A 10000-nucleotide genomic window follows, 5' to 3' on the forward strand; every position below is an offset into this window, starting at 1 on the left:
GGACTGTCTTCATTCTCCACTGAAACTGCTTGGCTTCCTTTATCATAAACCTGCACTTCGGATATTTCCGCCCTCTTCCCTGCCGCCTTTTCCAAACCGTGAAAAGAATTGAAGCAGAACCATATGCCAGCTCTGGCGCACTGAGCAACTTAACTTCAAAGGCTTTGAAACAAAATTGCAAAATGTGTACACCATTAGGAAAACAAAATGCAGAAAATGAAAACATAAACAAACAAAATATGCCGAAAAAAGGAAGAAAACGAAACCCTGGGGAAACTGTGTTCAATCGTTTCAAGGTGGCTTTCCCGGAAATGCCACCAGTTCCATGCACAGGGCCGGCCAACCAGGTGAGACTGATGATATCAGGAGGAGGATTTGGGGCAAGCTCTTTCAGCATCCTGTTCTGAGAGGAGCCAACCAGATGCCTTTGGGAAACCCACAAGCAGGATCGGAGCACAAGAGCCCTCTCTCCTCTGGTGGTCTCCAGCAACTGTCACTCAGAAGCAAGGTTGCCTCTGACTGTGGAGGCAGAGAAGAGCCTTCCTGGCGGGTAGCCCTCGATAGCCCTCTCCTCCTCCATGAATTTGGCCAGCCCTCTTTTAAAGCCACCCACATTGTTTGGCCGTCACTGCCTCTTGTGGGAGCGAGTTCCGTACTTTAATCACCTCCAGCAATTCTGTGGAGGAGTCTGCTCCTTTGGGAATTTCTAACTCTGGGGATTTCTCACAGCTGTCCATGGACTGGTGCAGGTCAATTCTGTGTCCAGGGCAGCTGTTTACCAGCTCCATCTGGTACATAGGATGAGACCCTCCCTGTCCGCAGACTGTCTCGCCAGAGCGGTGCATGCTCTGGTTATCTCCCACTTGGACTACCGCCATGCGCTCCATGTGGGGCTACCTTTGAAGGTGACCCGGAAACTACAACTAATCCAGAATGCGGCAGCTAGACTGGTGACTGGGAGCAGCCCCGAGACCACATAACACCGGTCTTGAAAGCTCTACATTGGCTCCCAGTACGTTTCCGAGCACAATTCAAAGTGTTGGTGCTGACCTTGAAAGCCCGAAACGGCCTCAGCCCAGTAGACCTGAAGGAGCGTCTCCACCCCCATCGTTTAGCCCGGACACTGAGGTCCTCATTCAAGGGCCTTCTGGCAGTTCCCTCCCTACAAGAAGTGAGGTTACAGGGAACCAGGCAGAGGGCCTTTTCGGTGGTGGCACCCACCCTGTAGAACGCCCTCCCATCAAGGAAATAAACAACTATCTGACTTTTAGAAGACACCTGAAGGCAGACCTGTTTAGGGAAGTTTTTAATGTTTGATGTTCTATTGTGCTTTTAATTCTGTTGGGAGCCACCCAGAGTGGCTGGGGAAACACAGCCAGATGGACGGGGTAGAAATAGGGTAATAAGTTGTTGTTGTTGTTGTTCTTAACTTGCCCTTTGACATACAGTGGTACCTCAGGTTACAGACGCTTCAGGTTACAGACTCTGCTAACCCAGAAATAGTACCTTGGGTTAAGAACTTTGCTTCAGGATGAGAACAGAAATTGCGCAGCAATGGCGTGGCAGCAGCGGGAGGCACCATTAGCTAAAGTGGTGCTTCAGGTTAAGAACAGTTTCAGGTTAAGAACGGACCTCCAGAACGAATTAAGTTCTTAACCCGAGGTACCACTGTACAGAGTGACACTACCAGTACTTTCTGTTCCATCAGGTTTCTGTTGTGTTTACAATAGCAATGCCATCCTCTAAGACCAAGTACTCCAGGTCTCCCATCTTGTCTTGGAGGCTTCTGACATTAGCAGATAAACACTTGCGAACAGAGCTTCTCTCTTATTTCAGTCTCTGCTGCTTTGGCCTCTTCGAATGTCTATTCCGCGCCCACGCACTCTCGATGCCTAGTTCTACAGGCAAGAAGGCTTCCTTCGGAAAAGGGGTGGCGAACCTTATCAAGCTGTGGAGCCAGACCGTTATCTCCTCACTCCCCAGTGGGCCAAATTGGACAGGTGCGTACCACTGCCCACCTGGCGCCAAGTGCACTTTGAAGTCAGGGCTTCCCAGTGTTTTGGTGGGAGTGGTCAGAGAGGGAGGAGGATCAGGAAGAGATCAGGGAGGTTAGACCCAGAGACAGCCCCCAGGTTTCTGTTACACCCACTGCAGGTAGGTACACAGGGGGTTACGTTCTTGTGCATAAGCAAAATCGTATAAAGCCAGGATGACCCCTGGAACGGCCCGCCTGACCATCTGTACCTGTCTGAAGGTGGCACTGAGTGGGCCTTGCCCCTGTACAGAAGACAGAGGGCCACCTGAGATCTTGCTGGAGCTCTTGCCCCTTGCAAGACCTTCCCAGACCCTGCCAAGTGTGCAAGGAAGCCTAGGTATGCCTCCGGTAGCATTTGATTATAAACAGTGTTTTGGCCTGTGTTGCTGTGGCCTCCCTGAATTGCCACCCTGTGCCCCTGCATTCACAGGCCTTAGTTCTATACTACCTCCCCCATTTAAAATGCTCGCCATTTTTTTCATCTTCATCCCAGCAGGGAGATTTGGGCCAAACTAGCTGTGGGTTAAACCACAGAGCCTAGGACTTGCTGATCAGAAGGTCGGCGGTTCGAATCCCCGCGATGGGGTGAGCTCCCGTTGTTCGGTCCCTGCTCCTGCCAACCTAGCAGTTTGAAAGCACATCAAAGTGCAAGTAGATAAATAGGTACCGCTCCGGCGGGAAGGTAAACGGCATTTCCGTGTGCTGCTCTGGTTCACCAGAAGCAGCTTAGTCCTGCTGGCCACATGACCTGGAAGCTGTACGCCGGCTCCCTTGGCCAATAAAGCGAGATGAGCGCCCCAACCCCAGAGTCGGCCGCGACTGGCCCTAATGGTCAGGGGTCCCTTTACCTTTACTAGACCCTCCTCAGCTCCTGACAGTTTCCTTGTGCCCACTGCAATCCATCTAAAAGGTCTTCTGCCGCTTTTCTGATTTTAAGCGCCAACATTCTGGTTCAATCCCAGTCCAAGGGGATTGGACCGTCCCTTTTGCACAATCCCAGCTTGCCCCAGAATGGTCCCCAGCACCTAACAGATCTCTCCTCCAGACACCATCACCACATCTGGGCACTGAAACTGCAGAGCTGTGTCTGTCTGACTAGCCCTCTGCATGGAACTGGTAGCAGTTTCACCAACAGATAGATAGATACCTTTGAGAGGCCCTAGCTTTCAGCATCCTAGCCAGCTCCCTAAATTTGGCTTCCGGACCTCATTATGACATTTCCCCATGTCATTGGTGCCACTGACTTACGAATTGCCAGGCTATGTAGACAATGAACAGCATCTGCAACCTTCGTACCTGGCCAGCAATTCGCCCTGCGGTGAATTTACCACTGCATCGTTTAAAAAGTAAAAAAGCTAAAGCCCAAATGAGCTATTTTTAACAATTAAACAACTAACAATATGCTGCCTTTTCATGACACCAAACTTGCGCTGCCTAAGGCATTGACCTCACTCTGACTAACAGCTGGGCTGGCCCAGCTGCGGAGTGCAGTATTGAAAAGATGAAATAAATAATAAGCATTAATTGAACCCATAGTCATATGTTGCTGACCACTGAGGGCGAGGGATTTCTCAGTGGTGCATTATGAAGCTTTCTGGCGGAACGAGGGAGACTTTTTGCAGACAAAGGCATATCCCGCCCCCGCTACTCCACAGAGCAACCATGTTGAGGGCTTTTTGTCTGTGAAACGTGCTTTTGTACATGTTCCAGGCTCATCTCTCCTATCAACGCTTACTGTCACCACCCTCAACATTCTTGTCGCACCGAATGTCCGTCCGCGCTTTGAATCCTGAGATGGCTTTGATTGCGAGGACGTCCCAAGACAAGTCGCTCAGTGTGACAGCGCGGTGGAAGGAACTCAGACGAGATCCCGTAAGACACTTGCCAAAAATAGCATCCTTTTAAAGCCGGTTGGGGGTGTGTGTGCTGTTTTTTAAGCCCAAATGCTATAAATCACACAGAGAGATAATGCCCCCCACAAGATCCGTGCCAGGAGAAAAAGATGGAGAATTGTAAGTGTTTGGCCACAGGCAAGCGAGCACGGCTTACGGTGCCAAAGCCAACGGAGGTCTACATGGACGTAAGACCCATTGAGTTAAACAGTAAGCCTGGGGAGCCTCACTTTACCATCCGTCAAAGCGAAATCTTAGTGGCCCACTAGTGTCACTGCACAGTGTGGTGTAGTGGTTAGAGCGTCAGAAGAGGCCTGTAGAGGCCTGGTTTCCCATCCTCGCGTGGCCGTTAAGTTTCAGCCAGTCACCAACCCTCAACACAATCTCCTACCTCGCAGGACTCTTGGGAGAAAAGAGAGGAAAACTGTCATTGTCACCTTGAGCCGCCTGGTGGAAAAGTAAGGTATAAATGAAAACAAATAAAATGTAATATTATTATTACACCCACAGCATCCATTTCATAGAATCATAAACTTGGAGGCATCTTGAGGACCATTTAATCCAGGGGTCAGCAACCAAAGGCCCGTGGGCCATGGAGGTCGTTTGACCGGCCCACGACCTGCCCCCGAACTGAGCTGCCCACTCGCTGCGCTCAACCGGCACGGCACGGGGATTCGCTTCTGTGATGCCAGAAATTGTGTCTGGAAATTGCAGGTGCACGCGCTCACACACGCGCGCGATCCAGCCCACAGAGGGATCTCCACAGAACCAATCCAGCCCAGGCAAGATAAACCTTGCCGACCCCTGATCTAATCGAACCCCTACAATGGAGGAATATGCAGCCGTCCCTTACGGGGATCAAACCTGCAACCTTGGCGTTATCAGCACCACCCTGACCACGCCCCCACGGATCCTGGAAACTGTAGTTTACTCCTCACGGAGCTACAATTCCCAGCCCACTTGGGAAATTACAGTTCCGGGATCCTCTGGGGAAACCCATGCGCTTTAAATGTGTGGTGTGGATGAATAAGATTGGGTCCTGCAAGGGCTTGACACGGTGATGGAGTGTACGCTCAACTTGGAGGCAGGAGAGGGAGTCGAGAAACATGGCTTTAAATCCTTGCGGACTTCCTCACAGGGTTGTTGTAAGGCCCCAACAATCCCTTCCAGGGACGCCACCCTGAGCTCTTTGGAGGAAAGGAGACAGAGGTTATAAATAAGGAAGTGTGAAGGAAACAGCAGAGCTGTTGGGCAGTGGAACAGACTCCATCCGAAGGCAGTGGAGTCTCCTTCCTTGGGGGTTTTTAAGCAGCGGTCAGGCGGTTATCTGTCAGGGATTCCTTAGCAGTGATTCCTGCCTTTCAGGAGGTTTGGCTGGATGACCCTTGGGGTCCCTTGCAACCCTCTTGTTCTGCGGTTCTATGAATCACACACAATTGACCTGCAGGGTCAGTGTCGTGTGGTCTTGCCATTCACAGGGCGGCAGAGAGAGAGAGAGAGAGAGAGAGAGAGAGAGAGAGAGAGAGGAGGCCAGCTGAGGCTATGAGCACCCAGAGAGAAGGAGAACATGGCAGCATGTAGCAAATAGCATTGCAATTTTTCTACAGGCGAGGAATTGACCTAGTTCCCCGATCCCGTTGATTTATCGAACTGGAAGCCGGAATCAAGATGATGTGCAGTTGGATTATGCGCTGCTCTGGAGAGCGCTTCAGTTCATACCATCAGCTACAGATTTCAGATTAAACCAGTGGGGTCGCCTCCTCCTAAAGGCTTCAGAAGACAATAGTGTTTTTTTTGTTTTTGTTTTTACAAAACTTGCATTTCAGGCAAAGTCGTGTGTGTGTGTGTAAGAGAGAGAGAGGAGAGAGGAATTGACACATCTGATGTGTCTTTGGCTCAGTGGCAGATCACACAGTGTGCAACATTTTCACCATTGTGACCTCATATCTGGGTCATAGCAATTTCTCCTGTGGACAGCCTGCTCATTATAAAGCTGGCTTTGAAACAGGGTCAGAACAGTCTGGTTTTATTATTTGAATAGTGAGTATTTTGTTATTTGAGAGCACAGAAAGTTGGGCAGCGGTCATGTGCAGAATCGTTCAGGAGCCGGCCCCTGCAACCGAACTCAGGGCTCATTCACACTCCTGGTTGCCCCGTGCCTAGAAATCAGGCGTCCAAGCAGTTTCCTCCTTGTCTCTTGCTTTCTAGGCACAGGTCTGAGTAGTTTTGCCTTTGCCCTACCACCTTCCCACTCTTTAGTGCTGAATCGGAACAAACAGCAGTCCACAGAAAATCTCATTGCTGTGTGTTCCAATTCTCTGGGCAGGGAAAATGCTGCTGTTCAATGTCTTCATAAATTATTTGGATGAAGGAACTGAGGGGACATTCATTCAATTTGCAGATGACTCCGAGAGGGGTAGCAAATGCCGCAGAAAGCAAATTCGCGATTAAAGATGATCTTAATAGGTTGGGGAATTGGGCACTAACTAGCAGAATGAACTTCAGCAGGGACAAACGTCAGGTTCTGCACTTAAGCAGGAAGAACCAGCTGCACGAAGAGGAGATGGGGGACCTGGCTTGCCAGCAGTACATGAGAAAAGGATCTAAGTAGACCACAAGCTTAACATGAGTCCACAGTGTGATGCAGCAGCAAAAAAAGCTAATGCTATTCTAGGCTGCATCAACAAAAGTCTAGTCTCTAGATCAAGTCCCACTCTACTCTGCCTTAGTCAGACCTCACCTGGAATACTGTGTCCAGTTCTGGGTGCCACAATTTAAGAAGGACGTTGGCAATCTAGAACGTGTGTAGAGGAGGGACAACCAAGATGATCAAGGGTCTGGAAACCAAGCCTTATGACGAGAGCTTGAAGGAGCTGGGCATGTTTAGCCTGGAAAAGGGGAGTCTGAGAGGAGATATAATAATAATAATAATTTATTATTTATACCCCGCCCATCTGGCTGGGTTTCCCCAGCCACTCGGGGCGGCGTTCAACAGAATATTAAAATACTGTAGTCTATTAAACATTGAAAGCTTCCCTAAACAAGGCTGCCTTCAGATGTCTTCTAAAAGTCTGGTAGTTGTTTTTCTCTTTGACATCTGGTGGGAGGGCATTCCACAGGGCGGGTGCCACTACCGAGAAGGCCCTCTGCCTGGTTCCCTGTAACCTCACATCTCACAGGGAGGGAACCGCCAGAAGGCCTTCAGTGCTGGACCTCAGTGTCCGGGCTGAATGATGGGGGTGGAGACGCTCCTTCAGGTCTACTGGGCTGAGGCCGTTTCGGGCTTTCAAGGTCAGCACCAACACTTTGAATTGTGCTCGGAAACGTACTGGGAGCCAATGTAGAGCTTTCAAGACCGGTGTTATGTGGTCTCGGGGCTGCTCCCAGTCACCAGTCTAGCTGCCGCATTCTGGATTAGTTGTAGTTTCTGGGTCACCTTCAAAGGTAGCCCCACATAGAGCACATTGCAGTAGTCCAAGTGGGAGATTAGAGCATGCACCACTCTGGCAAGACAGTCTGCGGGTAGGGAGGGTCTCATCCTGCATACCAGACTGAGCTGATAAACAGCCGCCCTGGACACAGAAATGACCTGTGCCTCCAGGGACAGCTGTGAGTCCAGAATGACTCCCAGGCTGCGCACCTGGTCCTTCAGGGGCACAGTTACCCCATTCAGGACCAGGGAGTCCTCCATACCTGCCCACCTCCTGTCCCCCCAAAACAGTACTTCTGTCTTGTCAGGATTCAACCTCAATCTGTTAGCCGCCATCCATCCTCCAACCACCTCCACACACTCACACAGGACCTTCACTGCCTTCACTGGTTCTGATTTGAAAGAGAGGTAGAGCTGGGTATCATCCGCATATTGATGGACAAGAGTCAAGAGTCAGGGAGCTACACCGAAGAACTTGGGTATAACCTTCGACGCCTCCCTTTCCATGGAGGCGCAGGTTGCAACCACAGCAAAGGTGGCATTTTTCCATCTCCGCCATATCAAGCAGTTGGTCCCTTACCTTTCCCGCCCCAATCTGGCCACAGTGATCCATGCGACGGTCACCTCCAGACTTGATTATTGTAACTCGCTCTACGCAGGGCTGCCCTTGAGACTGACACAGAAACTCCAGCGGGTGCAGAATGCCGCGGCGAGACTCCTTACGGGGTCCTCTCCGCGGGATCACATTCTTCCAGTGCTTTACCAACTGCACTGGCTCCCAGTGGAGTACAGGGTCAGGTTTAAGGTGCTGGTTTTGACATTTCAAGCCCTAGGACCCATGTACCTACAGGACAGCCAATCCCAGTATGCCCCCCGGAGGACCTTAAGGTCCACAAATGACAACACTTTGGAGGTCCCAAGTCGCAAGGTGGTTAGATTGGTCTCAACTAGGGCCAGGGCCTTTTCAGTACTGGCCCCAACTTGGTGGAACGCTCTGTCACAAGAGACCAGGGCCCTGCGGGACTTGACATCTTTCCACAGGGCCTGCAAGACAGAGCTGTTCTGCCTGGCCTTTGGCTTGGACTCAGTCTGACCCTTATGTTTCCCTCCCCTTATGGTTTTGATCTATGGACTACTATTAAAATGAGGCTGCATTTTAAATTATATTTTAACCTGTATTTTAATTTTTTTAAATTGTAATTTTACTGGTGTTAGCCGCCCTGAGCCCGGTTCTGGCCGGGGAGGGCGGGGTATAAATAAAAAAATTTTATTATATTACATGGGCATAAAGTGCCACCTTTTCCCGGTGTTGGCTGGTTCATCGGCTGTGGCCATTGCTGGACAGGAGGACTCTGGCTACAGTGGTATCCCAGTTGAATTACTGCCATGCTTTGTTTCTCACACTTTGACTTGACTGTGGTTGATCTTTGACCTGAGGTCATTGCAAGGCCAAATGGCTCAAACTATCCCAAGTGACCTGGATGTGCTGGGACTGGACAGAGCCTCTCCTACTCCTGGGTCTGGAGAAGGGTCTAAGAGAGGCGCCCAGGCCTCGAGGGTTTGGGCTGCCAGAGCTACAGGACAGCCTAGCACACTGATTGTGCCATGCCTTGTTTCCCAACACGCCACATTTTCTCATTCTAGTTTGTTTTCATCTCCCATATTGCCAACTCGAGCTGCAAAAGCTGCAGACATCTGCTTGCCAAGAGACGTCTTCATGAAATGTAGCATAAGATCAGCTGGTTCTGGTGAAGACAGTTCTAGCAGGGAGAGGAGGGGAAATGGCTTTAATAAAAACCGGGGAAACTACAGATGGCATTGGGGGGGGGGGGTGAGAGAGAGATTCACGCACGCTTGGTTAGCTCTAGCAGACGGTAAAGGTGGATCTGGGGAAGAGGGTAGGTCTGATCTACAATGCTAGAAAACATCAATTTCAATGCCAATGGTTTCAAACATTTTAAAGGCACTTCAGACGTCTTTTTCATGATTATTTTTTGTGCTCATGATGCTATCAGGGCAGTCATGAGTCCCCATATGCACCAGCCACACCTGGTCTGGAAGTCACCAGGTTAGGGAAGACCCACATTCTAATTCCTCTGTTGGGTTGAATCAATATGTGTGTGTGTGTGTGTGTGTGTGTGTGTGTGTGTGTGTGTGTGTGTGATATCTGCCTGCCTGCCTGTCTGTCTATGCAGACACACACAGAGAGAGAGATTCATTTCAGTTCCCTTGTTTCTACATTAAAAAAATATGCCTGCAATAATTTCTTTCCTTTTGGCCCCTCTCCTTATTGCCTCCCACCCCCAGCCACTGGATTTCCTGAGGCTGTGAGCCCCAAGGGGACAGAGATATTAAAAGCTGCTCTGAGGCCAGGCTGCAGAGCCAGATTTAAAATCAAATAAGCAAGCAGGCAGCCTCCTTCTGCCTTCTAGTGCTCACACTGAAGAATGCAGGGAGACACGACAAGGACGCAAGTCGGTGCTCGGCTGTTGCTTCTCGCTTGAAATAGTTCTTGGAATGTTTGTGTTTTACGACGGAGCAGCGTTGAAACATTTGATTGCTGGTCATTTGGAATTCTGTCTCGATTTAGAGGATCCACAGGGAAACTCCGGCACAGAAGTGCTCAGTTAGATCTACAACAGG

The sequence above is a fragment of the Podarcis filfolensis genome, assembly GCF_964270895.1.
Source record: "Podarcis filfolensis genome assembly, chromosome: 14".
Taxonomy (NCBI): domain Eukaryota; kingdom Metazoa; phylum Chordata; class Lepidosauria; order Squamata; family Lacertidae; genus Podarcis; species Podarcis filfolensis.